The sequence below is a fragment of the Apis cerana genome, linkage group LG4, assembly GCF_029169275.1.
Source record: "Apis cerana isolate GH-2021 linkage group LG4, AcerK_1.0, whole genome shotgun sequence".
In the NCBI taxonomy this organism is placed as follows: Eukaryota; Metazoa; Arthropoda; class Insecta; order Hymenoptera; family Apidae; genus Apis; species Apis cerana.
In genome coordinates, this window is record NC_083855.1 from 4,045,023 (window position 1) to 4,065,615 (window position 20,593).

The 20,593-nt window shown below is 38.0% G+C and overlaps 1 protein-coding gene and 1 long non-coding RNA gene across 2 annotated transcripts in view; one reads left to right on the forward strand and one right to left on the reverse strand.

Moving 5' to 3' along the window:
• LOC108003572 (polypeptide N-acetylgalactosaminyltransferase 2) overlaps positions 1–20,593 on the reverse strand; it is a 184,472-nt gene that overhangs the window by 70,420 nt on the left and 93,459 nt on the right. The gene's annotated exons all lie outside the window — the stretch shown is intronic.
• Positions 18,056–20,593, forward strand: part of LOC108003574 (uncharacterized) — a 50,996-nt gene continuing 48,458 nt past the window's right edge. Inside the window, exon 1 of the long non-coding RNA XR_001767079.2 lies at positions 18,056–20,580. This is a non-coding gene — a long non-coding RNA (uncharacterized LOC108003574). The remainder of the gene's footprint in view (positions 20,581–20,593) is intronic.

Consider the following 20,593-nt stretch of genomic DNA (forward strand, 5'->3'; position numbering starts at 1 on the left):
GGGGTGTCTTATCCCATTTTTCACGACGTTATACCGGGTGGAACATTTTTTTGTGGACAAATCGGTGCGCAGGGTAAACTGAAACGGCGGAAAATTCCCCTTCCTGGAATTTTCTAGTATTTACGGTACGGCGAACCGGAAGTTCGAGTGCGCGACCGCATACGTTTGCCGAGCGAGCTGTAAAGTAATTCCCTACAGCGAAAAATCGCTCCAATTTAAGTCGCGAACATCGTAATTTCCGTTAATTCTTTCTGTCACGGTGAAATTATGTTCCGTCCTGGCTTTTATGAAATTTTCGGGGAAAGTATTCCGGTGAAAATACTTCGTACATCCCGAACGAATGTAAAATCAAGTTACACGCAGCATTGCACGATATTTTTTTCTAACTTTTTTTTAACTCAAACATTTCTTACAGGAATCAAAATTTACGATTCCTTTGTCCGATCGCAACCGTCTCTCGTCGCGATAGAGTAAGTTATATAAGAGACGAAACATATACGATAAAATTGTCTAATAACGATTCATGGATTAGTCTGCTGTCGAAGTATTCGACCACGTGTACGCCGAGGAAAAGAGGAAATTCTACGGCAAGGGGAAATCGATATTGTCGAGGGTGTCATGCGACGAAGGAATCAAACAGGAACTAAAAAGAGAATATTCTCTCTCCCGTTCGAGGCTTCGTAAAATATCCAGCTACCAACCAACAGAATGTCCGGGAATAAATTCCAACAACGGTCGAAAGCTCTGATCGATCGAACGTACGTCGCACACCGTATATCTTTGATCCAGGAGGTGGTAGCGATAGGGGATGATATTCTCTTACGTCTGAAGAAGAACCAAGAACGAGGCCATCGTGGCCCGACCGAGTGTCACGAACTTCCATTATCCACCTCTTCTGGATCCGTCCACCTTTTCTTCGAATGCACTCTTCTTCGAGGAGTGGGAACGCGCATCCTCGCTCGCGACACGGAAGAGGAAAGCTCGGGTTATTCGGTCGTCGAATATTTGTTCGCGCCGATAGGGTTACTTAGAGAGGCCAGCCAGTCGTTGAGGGAACTCGTGATGAATCGTATTCGAAGAAATCGATAATCATACTTTTGACGATGGAAACGTTCGATAGCTATGGTTGCTTCCAAGGGAATAGAAATGATGGAGTTTGTTTTGTTAATTGGACTGTTGTCTGTATGTAACAATGTCTTGCGTATTTTGCGATTTGTGATACGAGTAAAATTTTTAATATCGTGAAACGATCATCGAAGTATCAGATTAATGATTCAATTATTCCTTTGTTAAATTGTTAAATTTATTTCGATTAAGATTCAAGTAATCACAAGTAATATTTCAAAATAATTGAATATAAATGTCTTCCGTCTTCTGAAATTTTTCCGAATATTCCTTACCGGCATTTCTTTTCCGGCATTCAATTAGAAAACACGATTAGAACGAAAGGCGGTACGTTATCAATAGGTGGAAGAAACTGAGAAATTATAATAGGGGCGGAATTTTAATCTTCAAATGGCGGTGGAAATAATAAATTTAGGTAGGATTAATCGAAAGGATTTTCTTGATTATATAATAGCAGATCCAGAAAGAGGATTGGCTCGAGTCGAGAGGGCTTCAGGGACAGGGAAATGAAATTTTAGTTTCGGATTCCCTCAATCTCGCCGATTACGTCTCCCTTCGTGGACGAATTAAGATTCATTTTATCAGGGAACGTGCGGCGGAATTTATGCGGCCATTATTTGTCAGGCCGAGCCGAGTCGTGGTAAAACTGCGGCAGGATTAAAATTTTCTCTCTGTGTCCCGCAATTTCACGGGGGTTTCTTCATTTATACTTACGATCCTCACGGTTTGCTTAAAGAAAACATTACCCATCTCGTGGCTGAAATGAATTTCGTACAGCCGTCGACTATTAAAACTCTCCAAACGAGAAATCTTAAGCGGTAAATAATTTTAAGAGATCGGTATAATTATCTCTCGAGATTTATTTTTATCGTATCCTATATTTCTACAAGCTTTTCTTTCTTTTTACGTTATATTTATTTATTGTTGTGACAATTTTAAAATCGATATTTACACAGGATATTCAATTTTAATTTATAGATGCGAAATACTTTCATAAATTGTATGAAAAAAAAAAAAAAGAAATAAAAACGATTCAAATAAAAATCGAGTAGTCTCGAGGGAGCATAAAATGATGTAATTAATTTCCCGTAAATAAATGTGTAAATTTCAACGCGTGATATATATATTTTTTAACGCTATCATTTTTCTAAATGGAAATATTTCAACTCGAATTTTATCCAATTTATCACATGAAAGTTTTTGTTATTTGTCTTTCGATACGATAAATTTTACAATTTTTCAAACAATTGTTCAACGTAAATAGCTTAATACCTTTTTTTACATTCCAACGTTACGTTAGGTCAAATTAGATCAGACTGATCTTCCCAATATCCCAACAATTACGTTACAATTATAAATTACTCGACGAGTTAACGATTAACGTTGAAAATACTTTGTACGAATTATTTCTTATCTCTCTAAAAAAAAAAAAAAATTTTAGATGCGACAACTTGCTAATTTCTCCATATTTTTCGAGCAAATGCAGAATTTTCTCCCTTCTAAATCTTCCCCTAAATCACCCCTCTCTCGAAACTTGGCCGCGATCGCGGGTTGAGTTTCACCGCGAGATATAATTTCGTCGATATGAGAAAAGAAGGCGGTTGAAGGGAGGATTTATCAAGCAGGAACGTAAAAACACCGCGAAGGGACACGTAGGGCCGAGTTAAGAGTTAATAGGATCGATTTGATCGCGAATTTACGAGAAGGCTCGTTCGTGCCAGGCCTCGTTCATTCGCCACCTCTAATTAATCATTAATATCGGTACTTGCTCGACGCAATAACATTATTTGCAGCTGCATAAACAAGGCTTAGCATGATTTAACTACGCGATGGTGCAAGACTCGCGTGCACGCTTCGTCTGTTCTCCCCTCCTCCCTCAACAATGAAATGCGTAAGCCCCTCTTAATTCCGCGCCAACGAAACGTTGGAAGCCTCGCGTGTTCCAACCATTTTCCAAGATGCTCGAGCATCTTTGTTTGTTTTGCGATCTGATTATCACGATGCTCGTGATCGAGGAACGTTCCATGGACTTATTGAATATATTGTCTATTTGTTTATTTGGGTTAATTGTGAATTTTGTTTTTCCTTTTTTAACAATTAATTCGTTTAATGATTAAAGTCAATATCTCGTCAATAAATTTCGAAGTATTTTCTTCTTCAGTCAAAAATCTTTCAGACTATCTTTCATATATAACATTATATATATATTAATCTAATATTTTATACGATTGGATTCTCTTGGAATCTCTCTTCAATGTTTTCGTTTATCCGATAAGAATCTCTAAGATGTAAGAAATTTCGTAGCAAACGGCCGTAAAAGATAAAGAAAAATAGAGATAAAAATGGAGAAGCGGCGTTTTATAACATCCAGCTATTCCAGATTCGACAATTCGTTCCGTTGCGGATACTAACGAGCGCCAATATTTGTATCCGTAAAACATGTGCCAATATTTGCCTCGTCCCCGGCAACATTTACCTTTCGCGGAAACTTTCTTGGCCGCCAAATCTCCTACGATATAACATCAGCCAATTAGAGCCACGCTGGTAAACGTGGCTGGTATGCGCATCGATCGGCACGTTTTGACATCCTTTACGTTGGAAAATGCTTACAGGAGACTTCCAGAAATAAGGAGCAGAGAATAAGAAATGGAAGAAGAGAGGAAATGGAAGAAACTGGAAGAAAATCGTGCGCATTCCGAGGAGAGGGTCGAGGAGGGGTGGATTATTAATTATTCTTCGAGGAGAAGAAACCATCTCTCGGTCGTCTTGCCCCGTTCAGAATTCCAGGATTTTCCTTCTGTCATTGTCGGGTTTAATTAACCCCGACATGGAGAAACTGCAGGAAGTTTAACTTATGAAATCTCGATGACACCGCGCCTCTTCGAAATTCTTCGTTCTTTTTCAACTCCCTTTATCCAACTCGATTTTTCTCTCTCTGTAATTTTCACGGCTGACACGGGAATAATGGTCAATTAAACGGGAAACGGTGCTCGATCTTTTTCCCTGGGAAAGGGTTGTCAGAAGTTGGAACAGATAGAAGGTGTCGAATCGAAGCCACCTCTTATCCGGCATCAGGCTGGATGGATCTAACTTTATCCCCTTCTAGCGACGATAACTCGATAATTAGTTACTTACGAGCCGTTCCACCCTCACCGTTCGAGATTAGATCGCCAATGGAGATTGGAGCTTACCTGGAACAGATAAAACAACGTTTCGATGGTTAATTTTTTGCGGTCGAAGGGTCGTCGTTTCGCGAATAGCTCGGAGGAAAAAGTTCTGACGATGAAACTTTCCTCGCGTGAATGTGGATATAATCAGACGTAACGTCGAGGAAACATCGTAGGCGGTTCCAGTTTGTCGGCAGTAAACGATTCTCAGATTTTTCTACCTATATCCCAAGAAGAATCTTCTACTTAATCGTGGAAAAATAAGTTTTTACAACTGGGGTAAACGATAACTGGTATTCTCGAGATTAAACGAGAGATCCAATTGCGTCTCTAACGTTAAGGTTTATTTTCAGATATCAGACTCTCGATTGATCAGATGGCATAATTCTCGAAATTGAATGTGCGATTTTACGGTGTAATAAAGCTCATTGGGATCGTGTTTGAACGAAATGGAAAAAGAGGAAAATGAAATCTTGTTCGTGTGGTATATGTATATAATAATATGAGCCAACGTCAACGAAACTACTCAAATTTGAGGAACTGCAGACGCGCCGTAATGTATGTGTGCAATAATTTTATATCGCATGGTTTAATTAACTTTGGTGGTTTAATTCCTCGTGTGCTTCTGTTGAAATTAAGAATATTAAAAAGTTTTCGAAAATAAGATAAATCTTTCTATCTCTGATTAGTTTTCGTTGTGAGAAATAAGTAAGTGCTATTCAGGAAACTTTTAAACGATGATTTATAAATTGATTAATTAGGCGCATTCATTTATTTTTTCAGAAATTTTATTTCTATATGACAGATATGCAATTTTTCTTTTTCAATTCGTTTTTATTTTATTCTTTTTATATTTTTTCTTCCGTAAGTTTTTTTTATCCTTCTTCTTTGAATCTCTTCTAAAATTCTATTGTTGCTGCAATGAACTCAAACCATGTGGATGAATTTAAACCAAAGTGTAGTACTTTGTGCCATACCAAAGAGGTTTTTTTCCTCTTAGGATTGTTTTTTTCCCCCTTTAATTATACTTCTTTCTTTTTCGAAAAGCACACGTTCCGCTAATTCGTTTTTCTTTTCTTTATTTTTCTTTTTTAACGGAATTTATATTATCAGAAACACACATTTGAATCACAGAAATATAGATTCCAAGGGAATTTTCCTATTTATTTTATCAAAATTCAAATCAAATTATACTTTTTGAAAAAGTTTCTTCGCATAATTTTTTAAAGAAGAAATTTCTTAAATTATTAGAGAAATTTTTTGTAATTTTAAGTTTGGGAAAAGGAGAGAGGAAAAAACTTTAAGAAGAAAACTTGAAAAGTCCCATATTTCTGAAGTACGAAGAGAACGTATATAGACAGAAGACTAATTTCGACACGAAATTCAAAATTTACATTTATATTTAAGAATTTTCAAAGCATAGAAAGAAGAACTAACACGAAGATTCAGAAATAATGAAGAAATTCGAAGAAAAATATTTTTCAATCCTGCGAAAATCGAACCAGTATCTCAAGAGATCAAAATTCTCGCATTTTACCATTTAGCCATCGAGAATTTGTATTTTAGTTTTCTTTTTTTTTTTTTTTATTATATCATTCGATTTTTCTAATTCATTCTATCTATTCTTCTCGAATCGATTGACTATTTTACAATCACAGTATCGATCCAAATTTTTTAAAATAATCCCCGCGACGAATTAAATTCAAAAACTAATTATCCTTTAATATTATTATACCGATGAAACATTTCACACTTGAACAATGAATCCCATTTGCCTAATGGTTAACTCTTCTTTTAAGATGCATCGAAACCCATTCACTGCCATCTTTCTTCCAACATTAAGAAGAATTTTTCGCGTGAGATTAAAAGCCAAGGCATAGCGGGGGATAATAGCGCAGCGCAATCAACCGGCAGAGTCTGGTATCGTAAATGGCGGCTGAGAAGATCCGTTAATTCGAAACCGATGGCCAGAAGGCAGGGCTTTGAAGTCTTAACGAAGCCCTAAGATTTTCACGAGCCATCGAAGCCCCGACTTAAGCCAACTCGCCAAGATCGGCTGCACACAAGAAAAAAGCTGAAAAGAAATTCTTTTCTTTAGAGTCTTTGAGTTTTCGTCTCCCAACATTCACATCCTTTCATAGAGAATCATACGGAATAGTAAAATAGAAGACACTTTGACGAAACAATATTTAAATTACGCTCCTAGAAAAAATGACGAATATTACGATGAAGTATTGTTGGAATAAAAATTCCCAGTTTCGAGAAATTGGGATAGAATTTAATATCAATACATCATTATATTACAAGTATAATCTTCGAACTACGAATTTCCAATTCGACACTTGTCTTATATACCACAGATTCGAACCATTCAAAACCGATTGTAATTTTTGAATCGTGGCATAAAAATAGCATTCCTCTCTCCTGCAAAAGCTCGTCCAAAATTTATCCTCCGTTTTTCCATTTGGACGTAATAATGGATCGATGAACTGAATTACTCTCATCTTCTTTGAGAGCTTAATTTTTCTCCACGCAACTCGATCTTTGTATTATTCGCATAATGAGCTAGCTCGTCCACGCGATCGAGGCGAAAAAATACGGATCGTGGAGCGTACGCCTCGCTATTTTACGACCGGAAATACTTTTTTCGAACCCTTTGAAATCGTTCTTCCTCCTCTTTTCCACTGACGTTTTCTTTCTTTCTCGACTTCCATCCATCGTTTCGAATCGTTCAAAGCAGATCCCGCCCCGCCAAAAATGAGGGAGAAGGAGGAGGAAAATAAGACGAAATAAAAAAGGGAAAGAGAGGAAGAGAGAGAGAGAGAGAGAAAAAAATACTAACCAGACGAAGCTTCAACCATCGAATTTCCTCAGATCCGGGCAAGCGTTTCGCCCTTTGTGAGCGATTCCTTTCTCGTATACGAATTGCACAGCCTCGTGCCCTCTCCCCCTCCCACACACACATATACACAGAAAGCGAACGCGAAATATCCAAAGGACCACTTCCGACTTTCTTTGGTTTCTAAACGTTAAATTGCTACAGAGACGGTTGGCTCGCGACTTCTCGGACCTCTTTGCTTCTTTCACCTCTGCATGTCCTTCCCTTTTCGGAATCCTGGCTCGCGTCGCTCGTTTCCTTTGATCCTTGACTCGTGCTAACAAAAATCTCGACCATTTCTCAAGCAGGAGGAAAGAGGAGCAAAAAGGAAGAAGACGTTCTTCGAATTCTTATTCTATTATTTATAAGACAGAGCAGCAATGTGCTTCGTATATATATATACGAAGTGAGATCAATCTATTTTTTGATCTTCGTATGGACGAATATCGGGGGGGTTATGAGATCTCTTGAAATTTTTTCTTTTTTCCCCTCCCTAATAAGGGAGATCTTGAGGATTCTGCTTGAGAATTGAAGAAATAGGGAGATTTTATCGAATTAAAGATTCCCTCTCTTTTCTTCAATCCCTTTCTCGAGGATTGAACGGAGATTAAGAAATGTTTGAGAAAATACCATGGATAGGATTTACTTTTCAGGATCTGAGAATCTCTTCCAGTGGCTTCCACGATCGCGCGCGCCGCCCTCTAAATTTAAAATGGCGAAAACGTAAACGTGATTGGATTATCCCCGTTTTCTTTCGCGCGAATGTAATACTTCCATTCCCGTAAAATCCAACTTGGCGTTAATGTTGTTTGCTATATTTGCTCGAAACGTAGCCTCGTACGGGTTTAATTAACATGCGGAGATTAACGGGGATAAAAGAGAGGAGCAAGGAGAGGAGCGAGACAGATAAGAAAAATGCGAAGAAAGTGGAAATTTTTATTCCTCTCGAGGATTCTTTGTTTCTTTTTCGTCACGAGATTGTTTTTCACCGATCTTCGAGAAGACATTAAGAAACTTTTAACAATTAATCTTATAAAATTCCCTTTAACGAGATATTGTTCGAAGGGAAAGATATTTATTTAATGTGTTATTAAATGTGTTAAAACGGAAGATCAATTCACATTTCCCCGATAAATGTCTGCCTAATAAAATCTATGTAGTATAACATGACATTTCGATATTGTCGAAACTCGTGACAAAAAGATGTGAAGAAAATTTTCAGTAAATCCAAGTTATATCTGGAGAAATGGAGAAAATAAAGTGGACAATGGTAAAATGCAAGAAGGTTCAGATGCAAGAAGGTCGTTTCGAGTCGTATCTCTTGTAGAGATAAGCAGATACATTTGCAACAGAATTGGAGAAAATTTTCAGCAAATCCTGCAAGCCATACGAATAGAAGGAGATAAGGAAGTCATTGGTAAAATATCTGCACACTTGCGTTCACATGCGAACAAGAAGATAATTTCCTATTGTCACAAACGAAAACTTGCTATAACTCAAAAACAAGATAAGAAGAAGAACATATGCAAATCATATGTGATAGAATAATTCGAGAAGAATAATTTTTAAATATTTTCTTTCTAGTTTTCCATCTCATCCCGTCATCCATTTCATTGGCAATAAAGATACTGCTTATCGAAAATAACGAAATATTATTCGAAATACTTTTGTACTCTGCTCTATCTTCATGCGCATTTGACACAATAAAGCCGAAATGACTGTCGACAAAGGATCCAATCTCCGATCTCCCGTCAACAAAAAGTTCCTATCCAACTTCCATTAAGAGACGCGCCATTCAACGAGAAGGCGAAATTGGCGCAATTTGTCGGAGAAAAGAATTTGGCGGAAGTTGGAGAAAGAAAAGAAAAAGGAGGAGCGAGCGGAAAGATATTAGGCTTTACCCCTAACTAATTCGTTGGCCCGGCTTTGCTAGTGTGGTTAATCGTCGGAATGTCCGCCGCTTAAAGGGTTGAGGCTGCATGGAAAAACGGACGATCTTGCTTCTTGCGGTGCCCCGTCGTTTCACAGGATATAAATCCGCCTCTTTAATCTCCGTTACACGGCCAACCGTGGGCGGTTGAAGTTTTTGAAGGCGCGTTTATTGTCGGAAAGGGTTGGCCTGGAGTAAACTGGAGTCGTTGTAAACTGGACTGGATTTTATACCAGTCTAGCACACCTTTTACTTCCTCAGAACCGCGAATAGGCGTTTTTTATAGCCAATTTTGTATTCGCGCTTACCTTAACACCGATACTGTCTTTACGATCGTTTTAGATGCGCCTCTGGTTATTGCGGATGCAATTCGATTAAGGAATAATGGTGAAACGAAGACGGGGATTGGGGGAGGATAGTGGCTGTTCTGTCAAAGATCGTTTCGTTATTCTAAATTTTAAGGAGATGATGTTATCGTATAACTTGGATTCTCGTGGAATTATTTATTATTATTATTACGATACGTTATTGATATGATTCCTTTCTTTTCTGTTTTTCACAGCACAAGGAGTGTGATTCTTCAGTTACAAAAGTGGATGATAAAACAATTTTTAAAAGTCAGGATCGGTTCAAATAATGTTACTTAGAGATTTATTTTTTAGAGAAAAGCGAGCTTGAACAGAACGCAATACCACGTGCTTGCATTTTTATATGTATAAATATGACGTGGACATGAACACAAGAATGAACATAAGGAATACAGTTAAGTCGCCAGATGGCGACACGTGTTGTTAGTGACCGTTATAGGGAACAAATAGAGCCTGCTAAGGGAAATTCTCCATCATGACGTAAAATTTTCTTTTGCATACATGGATAAATAAATATATTGCTATCAACACGTGTAATCATTCTACAAAAAATCGATATTCAACACTAAGAGATCCTTCTGTTTTTTTTGGTTGAATTATTATTAAATTTGCCGAACGCGTTCATTTTCTGGCACGAACAATTTTCAATGGAGAATATGCCCTGAAAACTTTTCAAATTCTTGTGAGAATAATAAGAAGCGCGCATAAATTACAAGGATCGATATAATAATCCTCCCCCAATAATAAATCCAGCTTCCCGGCACGAAAACGTACGATAATCGTGATTGCGGTGGTGGAGGAAGAATCTGGTACGTGAATTGTCGCATTTTTAAGTTTTCAGAGGAGGCGAGAACGAACGAGATCGGTTTTTTATTAGAAATTTTTATTAGAACCTGGCCCTGCAATAAATTATACCACGTGCGCCTCCTTTTATACACCTCGTTCACCGCGATACGATTTCGAATGCCGTAATTCTATTTTTTAAGAGCCACTCCACACGTTCCGCCAATTGCACCGACTCTTAGAAGAGGAATAGGGGCGGAGACAATCCATAAAACGTAGACTTGAAAACTTCACCGTCTACGTTTCTATTGAATTATAAAGTGATACAAATAATTTTCATACATTTTTTCGTCGAGGTATCCAATTTGCTAAAGTTAAATTTACGAAGTAATATATATCGTGCATATTTTTGAAGAATCGAAATGCTTATAATTTTTATGATTTCGTGAAAATATAAAAATTAAAAGTTCCAGGAAATCAATTTCGTACAAATTAACATTCACATTCCAATCCACAGGAAAGAAACCTATCCAATTTAAGATATTTTATGTACATAACTTGTGAAACACGCAAAAGACAAAAACTGTAGCTAAGCCCGATCACAATCCTACAGAAACGTGTCAGCAAAATTCACATTCCCATTCTCGACCAATTAATAACAACCCTCCCCGCCGATCCGTCGAATATGGATCGAGATAATTGAAAAGCTTCGATTGGAGGCGAATCAACCGCCAATCATTGAAAAGCGGTGATCAACTCGCATTAATTAAAGCGTGTCGGCCTCCACGTCGACCAACGTCAATCACGACAGAAACTTTTTCAGGCCGCAACCCTTCTTCGCGACGGGCGATGTCAAACGACGGTTTCGGGGTGTTTAGCGGTCGAGCCGAGGCTTGTGTCCGCCCGCGTGAAACACGCACCCTCCTCGGTTGGCCGGGGGTTGTCGTTTCAGATTGGATGGAACGGACAACCGCTGTCCATTGTGTCCGAACAACGAACGGATACATGCCACACGCGCGGTGCCGTTTCATTCGAGGGTTAAGCATAGATACGGTTTACGCCATCGACTTTGCGCGGAATTTGTCGTCTCGAGCAAATTTTAGAATTTTTAATTCAATTCTCGGCAAAGGGATTTTTAGATATTTCGAAAGAGCGGATATTTCTAAGCGGAGCGAGAAGAAGCTTTGGAACCTTTTCGTTTTATTCTTGTTATCTTATAGAGTTAGAAGAGATTTTATAAAAAGGAATAGTTAAGAAGATAGTTAAGAATAGTTAAGAACAGAAAGAATTATTGCTTCCTCCAACGCATTCATTCAGAATGTTTCCAATCTTGAGGATCTAGGGATAAGTATTACGACGTACAATCATACGTTTCTAACAACATTAGACACGGAATCCAAAAGAATCTCACGATACAATCACGATACGTCTCATTCTTTTTTACAAGACGTATCCCTGTTGCGTGTCTCGCTCCGCTTACAACCCTTCGACACGCAACCCTTTCCTATATTATAACGGAACGGAAATAATTCGACGCATAAAAAATCGCGATTCAAACAAAAAACGAACAATGAAACCGACCAATCGTATACCACGTGGCACACCGACAAGAACCGAAGAGAAAAGCACCAACACTCGACAAGTATATAAAAATCGAATGGAAATTTGAAAGAAAGAAAAAAGAAAAAACCTTCGAGCGCACCTTTCGATCCAAGGCTCGAATAAAAAACTCAATATCTCTTTCCCCAATATTTTCCCCCTCCCCCTCTTTTCCTTTTTTCTTTTCTTTTTTTATTAAAACACAGAGCCTAAAAATTTCGCTCGCTATTCAACGAAACGCGGAGGGTATTAATAAACCGGACAATGTCGGTGCTTTTTGCAAATCCGAATCTGGGAGAAGCGGGATAATCCAGGTTGGACGCACGCGTGGCAACGAAGAAAAACGGGACCAACCGAGAACAAGTTGAATGAAGGGGGATGGAGGAGCGAGCATCGACGCTGCGAAACTTTTCAATGGACAGGTCGAGTTGCCGCGCGCCCCTTTTTTTTCCCTCCCTTGTTTTCTCTTCCCTTTCACCGGCGTGTGCGCGCCTCTTTTTATTCCTTTCTCCCTTTTTTTCTTTTTTTTTTAATTTTTTTCCCTTCCTTTCTTTTTATTCGCGAAAGGGGATGAAGGTGGCCGAGGATGCGCGCTTTCGACGCGCATGTTGCCGTTGCTCGTTCAATCGGCAATTCGAGTTTACGCCACCGGCACAATCGACTTTGTTGCCAGCCCGTGACGACGAGGCTCGAACCTCGGCACGAGGGGAGTTTCCGCGATTTCGAATCCCTGCTATCCCTATCCGTTCTTCCCGATCCCTATTTCGACGGACGAAAATCTCGAGAGCCGGTGAATGGATTTAATTTAGAACTGGCCGCCGTATCGGTCGTATCATTTCAAATTTCCAAGGATTTGCAATTTCGAACACGATAAGTTTTTCAATTTTATTTCGTTTTTCTTTTTATTCGAAAGAATAGATCGAGTCAACAACGCAGTTTAATACGAAGAAACGACGCAAAAAGATGACTCGTAGTAATGATAAAAATAACTGATTCTTTACCATTTGTATAATTTTATGATTATTTGCTATATCATGAAATTACTTAATTAAAAAACCAAAGACACGAATCAGGGGAAGCTTCGTAGTCAAGACAGTATAATGTAGTTAAATTTGTAATGCAAATGCTTCTTTGGAGAACTAAGTACAGTGTTTAAATTAGTAAGCATGAATCTGGATATAGAAGAAAGATCGGCTTGCTCGTACGTTAAATATTAGACTCATCGAATCGATATAATCATCTTATCCCATTACATTCTTCGTATTAGCAGGATAATTGATTGAAGTGATGGATTTATTTATATATAAGATAGAATAGATATATCCACTTTGTTTTTGAAAAATTAAATTCACACTGTACGAAAAGAATAAACAAAAATTCGCGATTGGAATTTTGAGTCTACAACAGAGAGAGTTAACAGGCAAGTTAATCTTTCGATTCGTCATTCGACGACAAGACGTCCAATATTCCGCCATTAATCCTTCCGTGGTTATTTATACGTACGTAAAGAATTACCAGTTAGCTATTGTCATCGTTCGTACTGTAAAAGGGATAAAAGAGATTCCGTGTATTCGATCGTTCCAAACGATCCGATCCGCTTCGCCGAGCTGTCACACGCGTGTGCATTCACGATACGCGCGCGTGTATCTCGATGCAGTCTGCTCGCGATGTCAATGGCTTATCCGCTCGCGTGTTATTGACACGAGCAAGTGCGGCCAGAAAATAGCTCGACTCTGGTTCCACACGGATGGAACGACTATTTTCAGATTCGTTCAGAATTATTTCGCGAACGAAAAAGAACTTGAAACGTATAATTATATCTTTCGTGTGTATCTCATTTTTCTTTTTTAAATTTGTATAGAATAAGAATCATTTTTCCACCTTTTTAGTAAAAACAAATCTTAAAAAACTAATCTTCGAGATAAGTTGAATCGGGAATATGAACGAGCTTTGAAAGATCCTTTTTTCTTTTCTCGATCAGTATATCGAAGATATTCGCATTTATTAAAATCATTCGCATATTTCCATTTCGAAGATAAAGAATATCACACAATGAAGGGACTATTTTTACACGATCGAACGATGATGTAACAACTTCGTCGTAAGAAACGATACAATAAGAATTCGTTCATTCAAAAATCATATTGAAATTAAATTCGGTGAACGGAGAGAATTGGAATTCGTCGTCGAAGAATCGAGAACAGGGATCCAGATGCAGTGGAGCACGCACCAGTCGTCTTCGATCAACAGGTACGACAGTGAAAGTATGAATTACGGATCGACTCGAGATAATCATTTTCCTTCCACTCGTGGATTACTCGGTAGACAGATTTACAGGTATCTGAAAAATTATCATCCACTTAAAATCCAATCGTGGTTATAAATAAACGCTGATCGTCGAGTTAAAAACAGGTTAGAATATTATTATCACAGCATCTCCTTTAAAGGCGTGAGATCATCGATATTCGATGAAAAGGAATTTATTCCTCGAATTCGTGAAATTGTTTCCGCGAATTGAATCGAGACAGCGGAGTTCAACGATGCTTACCATTGTGAAATCTTAGAATGATCGCTAATTAGTCGTGCAACTGAACGATGAGCATTCTCTCGTCAAGCAGCTTTCGCAATCGTTGAAAAACCGGGTCAACGCTTTGCGATGGATCTCCATCTTCCTCGCAGATGTTTGCCTCGCGTGAAAGTGTGGATGGAGGCGGATCTAGATCCGGATTTCATTTTGCTCTAAATCTGTCCAAAATATATCTTGGATCACGAAGACAATTTTATTTGTAAACTTTTGCCCTTTTTATCGATCAGATAAAAATTGTCCCCCCTTCATTGGAATATTTTTTCTCGACGTTAACGCTTCGTTCGAGTGTCGCATTTTCATTTTCATTGAAATTTTCATTTGTGAAAGGGAGGATCGAGTAGATCGAAATGGATCGAAAGGATAGATTTACTCGATCGGTTTCATCCGACAGCTGATCATCTGCCTTGCAATTCCTGATTCAATCGGTCAGAAGGATGACAGGGGAATGATACATGCGCCGCACGTTAGTTTCTAATGCCGTTTACCGGCCAACGACAACCGGATTGCGAGCATCCCCATCGCGCTGATTACTCGCTTCCGTTCATTCCCATGATGGAACGGTGGATATTTAATTTTTGACGTACTCCGAACGATCCTCATATCCAACAAATTTTGTTATTAATTCAGTTGAGTCTTGATCACCATTTTCTTTATAATTTAATAAGTCAGCGATGTGCAAAAGAACGCGAAGAATTTTCAATAGCAGATATGATTCTCTTGGTCCCCCAACTTCAATTCTATTTTGCGAATAATTATCTTTGAGAAATCCAACAATTTCAAAGAAATGGTACTTTGATTGTATAATGAACTTTCAATGATTTAATTTTCCACGCACAAAAAAAAACAAAAATGGAAAAGATTGGCAATATTATTAGTTAAACGACCGAAGGCAACAAACTTTCAAAGTATATATACATTTAGTCGCCTACTCTAATTTTTTCCTTGCTTCAAGTGCCCAACGCGTTTAATTACAGTCGTTCTCCATTACGCTCGTCCTTTCACCGAAACTAGATCCAAGTGCTGAAAATATACCCCCTCCCCTGGTGACGGTAACGAAGAACGAAGCGCGACAAAAACTTCGTTATCCTCTCTCTCTTTCTCTCGTCTTTCGCAATTTTTCGTCCACGTTACATTCAAAGATCTCACGTTTCTCAAAAACCGCCAAGGCCAATTGGCTTAGTTAAAAACCGTACCTTCAAACGAAAGTTTACCAACGAGCGCGCGTGTGCCCCAACGAAATCTACTCTTCTCTGCCCAACGGCCGCCATTTTTTCCCTCTTTCCTCTCTCTTTTCACTTAATTCTAGAATTTTCCTTCAAACGTCCTAGAGGGCGCTTTATGCACGACCGGCGTGTACAACCGTGGAGTGTTGCACAATGCGAGGGCGAAGAGAAAAGAAAGAAAGGAAAGGGAAGAGGCGAGAAAAGCTTAAAGACGGTTAAAAGGAGACGAGGAGATGGTTGTGGAGCTTCTCAAGGGTAACTTGGTTAAGCTCCTGTTGGACTTGTATTAACGGCGAAGCGAGTTTCCAATAGAAAACCAAGGTTCGAACTTGGCGGGAACTAATGGTAACGAAAATACACGTTATTCTTGACTTTTACTTACAAACAACCACCAACTGAACGCGTGGTTGTTTCTACTTTGTTACGCGATTCCTTTTTTTTTCTTTATTATAAGAATTGTTGATGTTGGCCGTTGGCAAAGAAAAAGCGGTGGAAAGTTGTGGGAAAGTTGTTAGCAGGGGAAGTTTCGTTGTTGGGCTACTTTAAACTTGTGTTGCGGGGAAATGGTGAATAAGCTGTTTAACTTTCGATACATGTGTAATTTATAGGTTTTCTTGTTAGGTATAGATTAAAAATATATACATATATCATGGGTTTCGTCGATGAATCGAAAGTTTGAACGAAACTTGTCCATATTTTAGAAGAAGAGGCAAGGTGATAGAATGCGAACGAGAATAAAAATGGATGTTTTTAAATCAAGCTGAAAGGATCGTGGGAAGAAAAAAGAATGAGAGGAACGAGGATAGGAGAATGTGTCAGTCCGTGGAGAACGACTGGAATTCCGTTAATTGAACACCTAGCAGATCCCAGACGGATGTGAATGGTTGCATTCGCCACCCCCCAGATAACTCTGGATCTAACTTTAATCAAATTACATCCGTGACTCGGTGTTTTCGCCGCACTGAAACCTTTCTGATTGTTGAACTGAGCCACTTGGACGCGAACAGCGCACGCATAAAGCAAGGATCTTTTAATGGACCTTTGCATCTTTTAATTGAAAATTATGCCACGGTTCATTTTAGATGTTTCCTCCTTTTTTTATTTATTTTTTTTTTTTTCGTACAAACATTTCGAAAACGGGAATATTTTATTATTCTCTTTTGAACATTAAAAAATAAATCTCTTTTTCTTGCGACAATAATAGAAAATTTTTAATTTTGAAGTTTTTTCTTTCTCTTTTCTTTTTAATTGGATTTTTCCTGAATTTTTCCATAGAAATAGAAAAGAATTTGCAGAATGAAAATTGATTTAATAATCAAGACATTCCTTGTATCTTTTGTTTTTGCAAATTTTCATCAAATATACATATGAAATTACATTAATATTCTCACGAAATGAACCCAAATGTCTGAATACAATTATAATTAAAATAACAACAATCGCAACAACTACGAGTGTATTCAACATTCTATTCTTTAACTCTTTTTTAATCTCTTCAGCTTATTAAAAATTTCTTTTCTAAGCTCGTAGAAGTCTTGAATCCTAATTGCTCGTCTCGTTTTCCTCGTCCTTTCCTCTTCGTATTCGAGACGATTTCAGAGAAATTTTCGCATCCGGGAATTCGACGCCGCTCGAAATCAAAATTCTTCCCAGGCGCCTTTCTTCTCGAAGCTCGAATAATTTCACCGAGCAATTTGTTACGCTTAATCCAATTTCATAGAGCCATTAAAACGAGCCATTCAAAGCGCAGGATTGTTCATTACTCCCGACGCGAGGAGTTCTTTCCCACAATTTTAACGCGCCTATGAACAAAATGAAAATAATTTCTCGTATATGGTCAATTAATCGCCAGACCTGTCAATAGGATAATATTAGAAAATAAAAGTGAGATCCCGCAAAATCTTCATAATTGATTGCGTTTATTTTTTTTGCAGGAGGGAATAGAAGACGCCGAGCACTTATCATTTAATTAATCTGATTATCCGTTTGTTATACAATTAGATATTTAATATTTCACGAGAATAGATGTGTTCAATCAACATCTTCCTTTAACGAACGATGCGTTAACAAATTCTGATCGAACTTGTATCATGACGATCGTCGGTGCGTTTATGAAGCGTTGCTTTTTAAATCTTGTAAAGAGAAATAAAAAGAATATCCTTCGTTCGAGAAGGACTCAAATAATTATCGATTGTGGGAGAAATCAGATTGGAAGTGAACCGGTAATTCAAAAAATTGCAACAAATTGATAAAATTAATAAATAGTAATAAAAAATCAAATCTTCGCTTTGCATTCAGACATACACATATATATTTTGATGCAATGATTAATTAGCACGAAGAAGAGATTCACGAAACGACCGGATGGCACTGTGGCAACCCCCTTCAGGGGGTAGTTAACACCGGCGTGGCATCGATCATTGTGCGATACAATTAGACGTCGCCGATGATTACGGCCCCTAATGACTGCTCGCATCCGCCACGAGCGTTAAACGGGATGCACGCGATGTGTCCAGACATTGTTCGGATGGCTGGGAGCGATTCCAGGGGGTGACAAGTCTCGAACCAACGTCGAATAGTTTCGCAGTTGGATAATGAACGCGACGAAGCCGGATGTTGGTTCGTTGTTTCTCGAAGATTTATCGCGCCTGACGGGCTTAATTATTTTGCCGGTCGATCAGATTGTTCGCCACTCGTCGTACAATCGTTGAACACGAGGCACACGAATCGCACGCGGGGATGGATTAAAATTTGCGATGAAGGACCAACTTTGTTGATGAAGTTTTAATACCGCGATGAGATATATAATCGAGCAAAAGTTGGAACCATTCATTAATATTAATTATATAGGATTGAAAAGTTGGGGAAAAATGGAGGATATGAAATTTCTATGTTAATTGTAATTAGAAAAATTTATCGGCGAATTAATTGAATAAGTAGACTCGTGATTGTGAAGAAGATAAAAGATTAATGAAGCGAAGAGTAATTATTAGGTCTTGAAGAATGATTATTATGTTAGCTTGAAAAGTTGCGAGTTATTTAAGTTTTAATAAAAGACTGAAAATAAATCTGAAGTATTATTAGAAATGTGGGAACTGCTTTAAAACTTTATGTACGTGTACACAATACGTAAAGCTGAGAAATTTGAGAAACTTCTCCAGTAATTGCGTCCCCAGTAATATACGTATATATATCTCTAATTCCACCTACGCGATATTAAGGTAGCTTTACCCTGATGTAAATCATAAGCTAGCGGAGCGTGTTTCACAAGACTTACGAAGTCAAACATTCCAACATTATCTTCACACCTCTCACAAACTCCTTTCTCCAGGTAACAACATCACTTACACCTTCCACATTCGTGTTATATTCGTATAAAATCTTTATCATTGTTACATTTATCCAACAAAATTCCTTTATTATTCTGAAATAATAAATTCGAAGCATAAATTTTTTTCAAAAATAGCTGAACAATTTTGATGTTTCCAGATGTTTCATAGCGTGTATCGATTGGAATTTTAAAAACGTTTTCTGCAAATAAACACGCAGTAACATTACAGGAGAATGTGCTAAGGAAACAATTTCACGAAATTTGTCACAGTCACGAATCTTGGATATTCTGAAAGACAAAAAGTGTCAAGAATATTCTAAAATATATCTTAACTAACGAAACTATTTACGTATCCACGTATAATAGCAAGATTTAAACCTCGTCGTCGTCTTCGTTGAAGAATCCAGATTCTTGGAAATCGAACTCAAAATAAAACGAATTATACGCGATAGAAAAATTCGAAATAAGCACGACGAACATGTTTTCGCGTTTAACACATTGTTTTTAATTTTAAATTATATTGCCTTCGAAAGAATAGTAAACTTCCTCCATGATAAAAACGTCGACCCGTAACGGAATATGCGTATTAAAGAAAATTTTCTGTCTTGTCAGAATGGTAGCAGCATTTGTCCAATCGAAAGAGGCAATTCCGAGAGAGAAACGAAATTACTCAACGGGACGATTCGGAAGCTCGACGGCTCGGGATAAATAGAATATTTCTTTCTTCACGAGCTACTTCCAGGCAGCTCTATAAATCCAACGCGATGGACGGGTGCAACGCGCTGTTGCATTATGCCGACGTCTCGCGCGCAATAAAACGTCCCTCTCCTGAACAGGGAGATGGAACGTGGAACGATTTCGCGAATATAAATTACGGTTGGAACGTTGACACCAAGGCTGGTAATACTGGCCTGTTAAAAAGGGAACGATCCTGCTTCTTTTGTGAGTTGATGTTTGCACAAACGTGGGCGTAGCCTGGCCTCTATGATGCGGAGAATTAATATTGGAATGATGGCATTCATAAATTTCGATAGATATGTTATTTTTTTTGAAACGATATCCATTTGCATGTAATGATTGTAATTAAAGTGATGAGCATGAAAATAAGTGTAATTGTATTTCTATTTCAATGAAAAACGTTATCGTTTAATTACAATAAACGTTGTTATTAAAATCAGAAATAATTTTAAAATACAGAAAGCAAGGAGAAATGGGTGAAATTGCATCGAATGAATTAACCGGAATATATCAATTTTCAGATCACAATCTGAAGGATTTAAGTCTCAAAGGATAAGTCAAGTGTTAAATTGGATCGAACGTCGAACCTGCTTACGTGTCTACTATTACATATTAAATCAAAGGATCGTACAGAAACATCAAACGCGACGCGCGAATAATCAAGGGGATAAATAAGACATCTCTCTTTCCTGTTTAATAAAATTATAATCGATCTTCGCGGCGGGTTATGAAATTCTAAGTTGACATGTTACAACGAGGATGATGCAAGTACACGGTAGGGAAAATTCCACATGGAAATTCTAAAATTACCCGACAACGTTGCTGATGATTAATGCGACGTGGGGATCATCGTAAGTTAAATTT